Genomic DNA, 12,132 nt, shown 5'->3' with positions numbered 1-12,132 from the left:
TTTTTATTATTAACTTAGGTATAGTTGATTTTCCTCCAGTATTGTGTTATTTCTTGTGTATAGCAAGTGATTCAGTTATACATCACTATACATATTCTTTTTCATATATATTCCATTATGGTTTATTACAGGATATTGAATATAGTTCCCTGTGCCATATAGTAGGACCTTGTTCTTTATCTGTTTTATATATAGTAGTTTGTATCTGCAAACTCCAAACTCCTAATTTATCCCTCCCCACCCCTTTTCCTCTTTGGTGACCACAAGTTTGTTTTATATGTCTGTGAATCTGTTCCTGTTTCATAAATAAGTTTGTGTCACATATAGATTCCACGTATAAGTGATATCATATGGTGTTTGTCTTTCTCTTTCTGACTTCACTTAGTGTGATAATTTTGGGGTCTGTCTGTGTTGCTGCAGATGGCATTTTTGCATTCTTTTTTATAGCTAAGTCATATTCCATTGTATATATACCACATCTTCTTTATCAATTCATCTGTCGATGGGTACTTAAGTTGCTTTCATGTCTTGGCTACTGTAAATCATGCAGTTATGATCACTGAGGTACATGTGTCTTTTTGAATTAGAGTTTTGTCCAGATATATGTCCAAGAGTGTGATTGCTGGTTCATTTGTGCATGCTAAGCCACTTTAGTAGTGTCCTACTCTTTGGGACCCTACAGACCGTATCCTGCCAGGCTTCTCTGTCCATGGAATTCTCCAGGCAAAAATACTGGAGTGGGTTGCCGTGCCCTCCTCCAGGGGCTCTTTCCAACCCAGGGATTGAACCGCCATCTCTTACATCTCCTGCACTGGCAGGCAGGTTTTCACCATTAGAGCCACCTGGGAAGCCCGCTGGATCGTATAGTAGCTCTGTTTTTGTTTTTTAAGGAACTTCCATGTTGTTCTCCACAGTGGCTGCACCAATTGACATTCCCACCATCAGTGCAGGAAAGTTTGTAGGCAAACATTGTGAGCTTTGGATTCACAAAAGAGATGAGACAATATGTAGTTTAGACAGGGGGGGAGTCATGATGGGGCCACAGCTGCTGCTGCTGCTGCTAAGTCGCTTCAGTCGTGTCCGACTCTGTGCGACCCCATAGACGGCAGCCCACCAGGCTCCCCCGTCCCTGGGGTTCTCCAGGCAAGAACACTGGAGTGGGTTGCCATTTTCTTCTCCAATGCATGAAAGGAAAAGTGAAAGTGAAGTTGCTCAGTCGTGTCCGACTCTTAGCGACCCCGTGGACTGCAGCCTACAAGGCTCCTCTGCCCATGGGATTTTCCAGGCAAGAGTACTGGAGTGGGGTGCCATTGCCTTCTCCTGGGGCCACAGAAAGCTAAGTAAAAAAGAAGGCAGTGATGTAGAAAAGTGTTGATAACACTGTTTTTAGAATTATTTTTACACAGACTCCTGATTTCTCCCCCAAACTTACTCCTTTCTTTCCATCCCCTCACTGATGGACTCTGCTTCACTAACATTTGATTCCTCAGGCCCAAAACTTTTCTGAGCCATCATTTAAAGCATTCTTTCTTTCATATCCCACATGCAATTCACCAGCAAATCCGGTCAGCGTTACATTCATATCACAGATTTGACCACTTCTCAACATGTTCACCTCCACCACCCTCATCACCAAAATCTTTTTCGCCAGGACTGTTAAATTGCCTCCTAAGTAGTATTCCCTATTTCTGCTCTTGTTCACTTATTGCTTTCTTGTGCCACGCAGCAGCCAGAATGATCATTTAAAAAGGTAAATCAGATTATTCCCCTCCCTTGTTCAAATCTAATACACCTTCCCATCACACTTGGTATGAGGCCCCACATCAGCGGTTCTAAAGCAAGTCTGCACATTAGAATCACCTGGGGAGTGTTGACAAATCACTGTTGATTGGGTACCACCATGAGTCAACAAGCTCAGACCTCTGGGGTCAGGACCTAGAATCTGTGAGGTGTTTTTGTTTGTTTATTTTTATTCATTTATGTGCTGTGCCAAGTCTTAGTTGTGGCACTCAGGATCTTCAATCTTCGTTGCAGTATGTGGTATTTTTTTTTTTTAAATCTCGGCATGAGGGATCTAGTTCCTGGACCAGGGATCAAACTACTCTGCATTGGGAGTCTGCAGGGTTAGCCATTTAGACCACCAGGGAAGTCCCTCTGTGCGATTTTAAAGCTCCCCAGGTGTTTCAGAGGTGAGGGGTTGCAAGTCTTCTCTGGCTACCTCGCCAACCCCATTGTCTGCCACCCTCCCCGCTGCATGCCCACTTTGACTTCCTTGTTGCTCCTCAAGCCTGCCAAGGATATCTAGGACTCAAAGCATTTGCAGCTGCTGCTGTTCCCTCAGCTGGCTACAATCATAACCTCACCCCATTCAGATCTCTTCTCAATAACACCTTCTCAAAGGGGTCTTTCCTGACCCTCATCTTGCTCTATACCATTGCCCTCTTTAGTTCTCTTAAAGGAAATTATATTACAACTACTTGTTTGTTGATTTTCTCCCCCTGCTGTCTCACTGCTAGATTGTAAAATCCAGGAGGCAAAGACTGTCTTGTTTGTTCACTGCTGTGTTTCAAGTTCATAGCACAGTTCATAAACCAGTTCCTAGACATTGTAGGGACTTAATAAATATGAATTATTGCAGCCATGAAATTAAAAGATGCTTACTCCTTGGTAGGAAAGTTATGACCAACCTAGATAGCATATTCAAAAGCAGAGACATTACTTTGCCAACAAAGGTCCATCTATTCAAGGCTATGGTTTTTCCAGTGATCATGTATGGATGTGAGGGTTGGACTGTGAAGAAAGCTGAGCGCCGAAGAATTGATGCTTTTGAACTGTGGTGTTGGAGAAGACTCTTGAGAGTCCCTTGGACTGCAAGGAGATCCAACCAGTTCATTTTAAAAGAAATCAGTCCTGGGTGTTCTTTGGAAGGAATAATGCTAAAGCTGAAACTCCAGTACTTTGGCCATCTCATGCGAAGAGTTGACTCATTGGAAAAGACTATTCTGGGAGGGATTGGGGGCAGGAGGAGAAGGAGATGACAGAGGATGAGATGGCTGGATGGCATCACTGACTCGATGGACGTGAGTCTGAGTGAACTCCGGGAGTTGGTGATGGACAGGGAGTCCTGGCGTGCTGAGATTCATGGGGTCTCAAAGAGTCGGACACGACCGAGCGACTGAACTGAACTGAACTGATTGTTCTTTAAAAAAAATTTTTTTAAACTTATTTTAGTGTGCTTGGCCAATGGCCAAAAGGATGTCACTGCCCAGGATCTGTGGTTGGAAAATCTGGAGATTTGGCTTTTCCTCCTACTGGTTTTTTTTTTTTTTCTTTTTTTTTCTGTAGCTCAGACTTTAAAAGCAAGTTGAAAATACATTCTTTAGAATATTTATCATTTGCTGTTTCTTTTTCTTTTTTTTTAAATTTTATTTTATTTTTAAACTTTACATAATTGTATTAGTTTTGCCAAATATCAAAATGAATCCATCACAGGTATACATGTGTTCCCCATCCTGAACCCTCCTCCCTCCTCCCTCCCCATACCATCCCTCTGGGTCGTCCCAGTGCACCAGCCCCAAGCATCCAGTATCGTGCATCGAACCTGGACTGGCATCTCGTCTCATACATGATATTTTACATGTTTCAATGCCATTCTCCCAAATCTTCCCACCCTCTCCCTCTCCCACAGAGTCCATAAGACTGTTCTATACATCAGTGTCTCTTTTGCTGTCTTGTACACAGGGTTATTGTTACCATCTTTCTAAATTCCATATATATGCGTTAGTATACTGTATTGGTGTTTTTCCTTCTGGCTTACTTCACTCTGTATAATAGGCTCCAGTTTCATCCACCTCATTAGAACTGATTCAAATGAATTCTTTTTAATGGCTGAGTAATACTCCATTGTGTATATGTACCACAGCTTTTTTATCCATTCATCTGCTGATGGACATCTAGGTTGCTTCCATGTCCTGGCTATTATAAACAGTGCTGTGATGAACATTGGGGTACACGTGTCTCTTTCCCTTCTGGTTTCCTCAGTGTGTATGTCCAGCAGTGGGATTGCTGGATCATAAGGCAGTTCTATTTCCAGTTTTTTAAGGAATCTCCACACTGTTCTCCATAGTGGCTGTACTAGTTTGCATTCCCACCAACAGTGTAAGAGGGTTCCCTTTTCTCCACACCCTCTCCAACATTTATTATTTGTAGACTTTTGGATCGCAGCCATTCTGACTGGTGTGAAATGGTACCTCATAGTGGTTTTGATTTGCATTTCTCTGACAATGAGTGATGTTGAGCATCTTTTCATGAGTTTGTTAGCCATCTGTATGTCTTCTTTGGAGAAATGTCTATTTAGTTCTTTGGCCCATTTTTTGATTGGGTCATTTATTTTTCTGGAGTTGAGCTGTAGGAGTTGCTTGTATATTTTTGAGATTAGTTGTTTGTCAGTTGCTTCATTTGCTATTATTTTCTCCCATTCTGAAGGCTATCTTTGGTTTGGTTTTGACTTTGAAATTTCCCTGCAGTTGTTTGGCCATGGAGCCTGCCAGTCAGCATAGACGGCACACTCTAGGGCCTGATGAATGGCCGGATGACCTGGTTCAGCAGGCTTTGGTTGGAAAATTCCAACAAATCTCAGGCTTGTTGGGGCGGGGCAGGGGCGGAGAGTCAGATTAGCCTGAAATCAGCCCAGTTGGGCAGGATCTATGAGGCCAGTAGTTGCTGCCGCCGCCTCTGCCATAGTTTTTCCAGAACTTATGCAGGAGTCGCCAGCCCCAGCGAGGCTGTAGGGAGGACCGGAGAGAAAAAACATGAAGCTTTAAATCTGCTCGTTGCCCAGTTATTTCAAGATTGTGTTCAAAATGCAGATGAGGTAAAATAGAAATTAGTTATATTTGTTTGTTCATATTGAGACATTATTGACATAACATTGTATTCTTTCACGTGTACAAAGTAATGATTTGGTATATGTAATATTGCAAAAGATCACCACAATAAGCCCAGTTAACCTGCATTACCACACATGGTTACACATTTTTTTTGTTTCTTGTGATGAAAACTTTCAGCAACTTTCAAATATGTGATACAGTACTATTAACTGTAATCACCAGATTGGTCGTTAAATCTCCGGGAGTTACATGTTTTCTCACTGGAAGTCTGTGCCTTCTTAAGACCCTCCTTCACCCATTTTGCACCCCTCTACCCCCTCAACCACAAATCTGTTCTCTGTATCTATGAGTTCTATTTTTTATTTTTTAAAGTTTCACATATGCATGAGGTATATGGTATTTGCTTTTTCTGACTTACTTCTCTTAACATAATGCCCTCAGGGTCCATCCATGTTGTCAAAAATAGCAAGATTTCCTCATTTTTTATGGCTGAATAATATTCCATTTTGTGTATACATAACACACTTTATCAAGATTGACAGGAGAAATATCAATAACCTCAAATATGCAGATGACACAGAAAGTGAAGAGGAACTAAAAAGCCTCTTGATGAAAGTGAAAGAGGAGAGTGAAAAAGTTGGCTTAAAGCTCAACATTCAGAAAATGAAGATCATGGCTTCTGGTCCCATCACTTCATGGGAAATAGATGGGGAAACAGTAGAAACAGTGTCAGACTTTATTTTTTTGGGCTCCAAAATCACTGCAGATGGTGACTGCAGCCATGAAATTCAAAGACACTTACTCCTTGGAAGGAAAGTTATAGCCAACCTAGACAGCATATTGAAAAGCAGAGACATTACTTTGCCAACAAAGGTCCATCTAGTCAAGGCTATGGTTTTTCCAGTGGTCATGTATGGATGTGAGAGTTTGGATGGTGAAGAAAGCTGAGCGCCGAAGAACTGATGCTTTTGAACTGTGGTGTTGGAGAAGACTCTTGAGAGTCCCTTGGACTGCAAGGAGATCCAACTAGTCCATTTTAAAGGAGATCAGTCCTGGGTGTTCTTTGGAAGGAATGATGCTAAAGGTGGCCAGTACTTTGGCCACCTCATGCGAAGAGTTGACTCATTGGAAAAGACTCTGATGCTGGGAGGGATTGGGGGCAGGAGGTGAAGGAGACGACAGAGGATGAGATGGCTGGATGGTATCACCAACTTGATGGACATGAGTTTGGGTGAATTCCGGGAGTTGATGATGGACAGGGAGGCCTGGCGTGCTGCAATTCATGGGGTCACAAAGAGTTGGACACGACTGAGCAACTGAACCTAACTGAACACACTTTATCCATTTATCCATGGATGAACACTTAGCCCTATTGTGAATAATGCTGCAGTGAAAGTGAGGGTAAATATACCTTTTTAAATAACTTTGATTGGAGTATAGTTGCTTTACAATGTTGTGTTAATTTCTTCTGTACAGCAAAGCGAATCAGCTTTCCATATATACAACACCCCTTCTTTTTTGAATTTCGTTTCCAGGTCGGTCACCATAGAGCTTGAATGGAGTTCCCTGTGCTATACGGTAAGTTCTCATTAGTTATCTATTTTATATATAGTAGTGTATATATGTGGAGAAGGCACTGGCGACCCACTCCAGTACTCTTGCCTGGAAACTCCCATGGACGGAGGAACCTGGTAGGCTGCAGTCCATGGGATCGTTAAGAGTCAGACACAACTGAGCGACTTCACTTGCACTTCTCACTTTCATGCACTGGAGAAGGAAATGGCAACCCACTCCAGTGAACTTGCCTGGAGAATCCCAGGGACGGGGGAGCCTGGTGGGCTGCCGTCTATGGGGTCGCATAGAGTCGGACACGACTGACGTGACTTAGCAGCAGCAGCAGTGTATATATGTCAATCCCAGTCTCCCAATTCCTCCCACCACCACCCCTTTTTCCCTTTTGGTGTCCGTACACTTTTTTCTCTGCATCTATATATCTGTTCCTTCTTTGCAAAAAAAGTTTATACCGTTTTTCTAGATTCCACACATATGCATTAATATACCATATTTGTTTTTCTAACTTCACCCTGTATGACACTCTATAGGTCCATCCACGTCTCTACAAATGACCCAGTTTCATTCCTTTCTATGGCTGAGTAATATTCCATTATGTATTTAATATTCCACATGTACCACAACTTCTTTATCCATTTCTTTGTTGATGGACATTTAGGTTGTTTCTATATCCTGGCTATTGTAAATATTGCTGCAAGGAACACTGGGATGCATGTGTCTTTTGAATTATAATTTTCTTTGGTTATATGCCCAGTAATGGGATTATTGGGTCATATAGTAGTTCTGTTTTTAGTTTTTTAAGAAAATTCCATACTGTTCTCCATAGTGGTTGTATTAATTTACATTCCCAGCAGTAGTGCAAAAGGGTTTCCTTTTCTCCACACCCTCTCCGGCATCTATTGTTTGTAGACTTCTTGATGGTGGGCATTCTGACAGATGTGAGGTGATTTCTCTTTGTGGTCTTGATTTGCATTTCACTAATGATTAGTGATATTGAGCATCTTTTCATGTACTTGTTGGCCATGTGAATGCTTTCTTTTGAGAAATGTTTATTTAGATCATCTTCCCATTTTAAAAATTGGATTATTTGTCTTCTTGCTATTGAATTATATGAGTTCTTTATACATTTTGAATATCAGCCTCTTATCTGATACATAATTTGGAAATATTTTCTCCCACTTGGAAGGTTACCTTTTCATTTTGTTGATGACTCCCTTTACCGTGCGACCTTTTTGTTTGCTGTGGTCTTATTTGTTTATTTTTGCTTTTGTTGCCTTTGCTTTTAGTGTCAAATCCAAAAAAATCATTGCCAGGAAAGATGTCAAGGAATTTAAAGCCTGTTTCCTTGCAAGAGTTTTATGGTTTCAGGTCTTACGTACGAGTTTAATCCATTTTGAGTTAATTTTTATACATAGTGGTCTAGTAGCACGTGGCTCTCCAGTTCTTCCATAACAATTTATTGAAGAGATAGCCCTTTTCCCAGTACATTCTTGAGACTTCTGTTATAAATTAATTTACCATGTGTGTATGGGCTGATTTCTGGCTTTCTGTTCTATTCCATTAATCTATGTGTCTGTTTTTATGCCAGTATCATACTGTATTGATTACTATCAGATCAGATCAGATCAGTCGCTCAGTCATGTCTGACTCTTTGCGACCCCATGAATCGCAGCACGCCAGGCCTCCCTGTCCATCACCAACTCCCGGAGTTCACTCAGACTCACGTCCATTGAGTCAGTGATGCCATCCAGCCATCTCATCCTCTGTCATCCCCTTCTCCTCTTGCCCCCAATCCCTCCCAGCATCAGAGTCTTTTCCAATGAGTCAACTCTTTGCACGAGGTAGCCAAAGTACTGGAGTTTCGACTTTAGCATCATCCCTTCCAAAGAAATCCCAGGGCTGATCTCCTTCAGAATGGACTGGTTGGATCTCCTTGCAGTCCAACGGACTCTCAAGAGTCTTCTCCAACACCACAGTTCAAAAGCATCAATTCTTTGGTGCTCAGCCTTCTTCACAGTCCAACTCTCACATCCATACATGACCACAGGAAAAACCATAGCCTTGACTAGATGAAACTTTGTTGGCAAAGTAGTGTCTCTGCTTTTGAACATGCTACCTAGGTTGGTCATAACTTTCCTTCCAAGGAGTAAGTGTCTTTTAATTTCATGGCTGCAGTCACCATCTGCAGTGATTTTGGAGCCCAGAAAAATAAAGTCTGAGACTGTTTCCCCATCTATTTCCCATGAAGTGATGGGACCGGATGCCATGATCTTCGTTTTCTGAATGTTGAGCTTTAAGCCAACTTTTTCCCTCTCCTCTTTCACTTTCATCAAGAGGCTTTTGAGTTCCTCTTCACTTTCTGCCATAAGGGTGGTGTCATCTGCATATCTGAGGTTATTGATATTTCTCCTGGCAATCTTGATTCCAGCTTGTGTTTCTTCCAGTCCAGCGTTTCTCATGAGGTACTCTGCATGTAAGTTAAATAAACAGGGTGACAATATACAGCCTTGACGAACTCCTTTCCCTATTTGGAACCAGTCTGTTGTTCTGTGTCCAGTTCTAACTGTTGCTTCCTGACCTGCATACAAATTTCTCAAGAGGCAGATCAGGTGGTCTGGTATTCCCATCTCTTTCAGAATTTTTCAACAGTTTATTTTGATCCACACAGTCAAAGGCTTTGGCATAGTCAATAAAGCAGAAATAGATGTTTTTCTGGAACTCTCTTGCTTTTTCTATGATCCAGCGGATGTTGGCAATTTGATTACTATAGCTTTGTAATATATTTTAAAATCAGAAAATGTAATTTTTGCAGCTTTGTCATTCTTTCTCAAGATTACTTTGTCTATTTGAGTTCTTTTGTGATTTTATATGAATTGTAGGATTGTTTTATTTCTGTGGAAAAATACCTTTGGAATTTTGATAGAAATTGCATTGAATCTATAAATTTCTCTGATAATATGGATATTTAAATAATACTAATTATTCCAAGCCATGAGCATGGAATATCTTACAATTTATTTGTTTCTTCTTCAGTTCTTTTAATCAGTGTCTTATACTTTTCAGTGTATAGTCTTTTACCTCCTTGATTAAATTTATTTGTAGATACTCTATTCTTTTTGATGCAGTTGTAAATGGGGTTGTTTTCTTGATCTCTGAGATTTCATTATTAGTGTATTGACACACAGCTGATTTTTTAAAACTTTTAATTTTGCATTGGGCATAGCCAATTAACAAAGAGTGTTTTAATGGTTTCAGGTGAACAGTGAAGGGATTCAGCCATGGATTTACATGATACATGGATCCGTCCTCCCCCAAACTGTCCTCCCATCCAGGCAGCCACATAACACTGAGCAGACTGCCGTGAGCTAAACGATAGATCCTTGTTGGTGACACACAACTATTTTTTGTCTATTGATATTGTATCTGGCAACTTTGCCAAATTTGCTTACTTTCACAGTTTTTTGATGGAGTATTTTGAGCTTTCCATACGTAATATCATGCCATCTGCAAATGGAGACAGTTTTACTTTTTTCCTTTCTGATTCTAATGTGTTTTATTTCTTTTTCTTGACAAATTTATTTGGCTAGGACTTCCAATACTGTGTTGGGTAAAAGTGGTGAGAGTGGGCATCTTATCTTATTTCTGACCTTACAGAAGAAAAGCTTTTAGCTTTTCACTATTGAGTATAATGTTAGCTATGGACTTGCCTTTATTATGTTGAAGTAAGTTTCCTCTGTATTTACTTAATTGAGAAGTTTTTAACCATACATGGAATTGAATTCCATGTATGAATTTTGTCAAATGCTTTTTTTGTATCTATTCCATGTATGAATGGATGTATCTATTCCATGTATGAATTTTGTCAAATGCTTTTTCTGTATCTATTGAGATGATTATATAGTTTGCGTTCTTCAGTTTGTTCATGTGGTATATCACATTGATTTATCTGAGAATATTGATCCATCCTTTCATCCCTGAGGTAAATCAGACTTCACTATGGTGTATGAAACTGTTGGCCTTAAAAAGTCACAACCTAAAAGTTGAGAGTTTTATTTTATTTGGTGGGAATTTTTAGGACTTTAGGCCCAGGAGACAGCATCTCGAGTAACCCTAAGAGAACTGCTCTGAGGAGGCAGGGGAAGGAGTCAGGTTATATAGAAGTTTGTAACAAAGGGCAGATAGTTTGAACCTCAAAAGATTATTGTTAATTAAGGAAAACCAGATTTTGCAAATTAAGGGATTTAGTGCTTTTTATATATGGGAAGGTACGAGAGTCTGGGCTCACTGAAATCATTCCTTTCGTACGTATCTCAGCTATATGTGCCCAGTGTCCTGCATTTTTCATATCCCCTCCACGCTCTGTGGGAAGTGGCTGCAGCCTGATGGCTATGGTTAGCAGGTATTATTCTCTTTACTGGGTGCCCTCTGGGGCATTTACATTTGGATGGCCAGAAGCGGTGATGGCTGTGACATCCTTGCTTATGGATATGGCAGGAAATATGTCATTTCTCAATCCCTTTAATGTATCATTGAATTCAGTTTGCTAATATTTTGTTAAGGATTTTTACATCTGTGTTCATCAGTGATATTGGCCTGTAGTTTTCTCTTTTTTGTGATCTTTGGATGTGGCATCAGGGTAATGCTGGCCTTGTAGAATGACTTCACAAGTTTTCCTTCCTTTGCAATTTTTGGGAATAGTTTAAGATGAATAAGTATTAATTCTTGATTGTTTGATGATGAATGTTTGATAGAATTCACCTTTGAAGCCATCTGTACTAGGCTTTTGTCTGCAGGTTTCTGATGACTGACTGAATCTCCTTAATAGTAGTCAGTCTGTTCAGATTTTCTGTTTCTTCATGGTTCCGTCTTGGTAGTTTGCATGTTTCCAGAAATTTATCCATTCTTTCTAGGGTGCCTAACTTTTTTGGTGTGTAATTGCTCATAGTAGTTTCTTATGATCCTTTGTATTTCTATGGTACTGGTTGTAATGTTTCTTTTTTTATTTCTCTTTTGATTTATTTGCATCTTCTTTCTTTTGTCTTGGTAAGTCCAGATAAAGGTTTGTCTGTTTTATCTTTTAAAAAGAAGCTCTTAGTTTCATTGATCTTGTTATACTGTTTTTCAATCTCTATTTTATTGATTTCTGCTCTGACTTTTGTTATTTCCTTCCTTCTGCTAACTTTAGGCTTAGTTTGTTTTTCTTTTTCTGGTTGCTTGAGGTGTAAAGTTGTTGTTGTTGTTTTCTTCTTTTTTTTATTTCAGGTCTCTCCCCAGCTTAGGGAAGTTTTCAGCCATTAATTGTTTCAGCAAATTTTCTGCCCCTTTCTTTTGCTCCTCTTTGGATCACTGTAGTGCAATTATTGGTTTCCTTGGTATTGTCCTATAAGTCCTTTAAGCTATCTTCATGCTTTTTCTTTCTTCTTTTTGCTCCTCTAATTGGATGAATTCCATTGCCCTGTCTTAAAGTTTACTGATCCTTTTCTCATTTCAGCTTGTCTACTATTGAAACTCGCTATTGAAGTTTTCCGTTCAGTTATTGTAATCTTTAATTCTATGTGTCTGTTTGGTACTTTTAAATATTTTCTATCTCTTTTTTGAAATTCTTATTTTATTCATGCATTACTTTCCTGATCTCGGCAATTTTTGTGATCGTTATCTTAAGCTCCATCAG

The 12,132-nt window shown here is 40.0% G+C and overlaps 1 long non-coding RNA gene across 2 annotated transcripts in view; it reads left to right on the top strand.

Annotated features, from left to right (window-relative positions):
- LOC139184885 (uncharacterized) overlaps positions 1-12,132 on the top strand; it is a 54,069-nt gene that overhangs the window by 20,975 nt on the left and 20,962 nt on the right. Inside the window, exon 2 of one of the 2 annotated variants that reach the window (XR_011568391.1) lies at positions 6,425-6,467. This is a non-coding gene — a long non-coding RNA (uncharacterized lncRNA). Of the gene's footprint in view, positions 1-4,799; positions 6,468-12,132 lie in introns of those variants that run through there. The other variant, XR_011568390.1, reaches the window with a different exon arrangement.

Source organism: Bos indicus, chromosome 9 (genome assembly GCF_029378745.1).
Source record: "Bos indicus isolate NIAB-ARS_2022 breed Sahiwal x Tharparkar chromosome 9, NIAB-ARS_B.indTharparkar_mat_pri_1.0, whole genome shotgun sequence".
Classification (NCBI taxonomy): domain Eukaryota; kingdom Metazoa; phylum Chordata; class Mammalia; order Artiodactyla; family Bovidae; genus Bos; species Bos indicus.
This window is presented reverse-complemented; position numbering and strand designations above follow the sequence as displayed.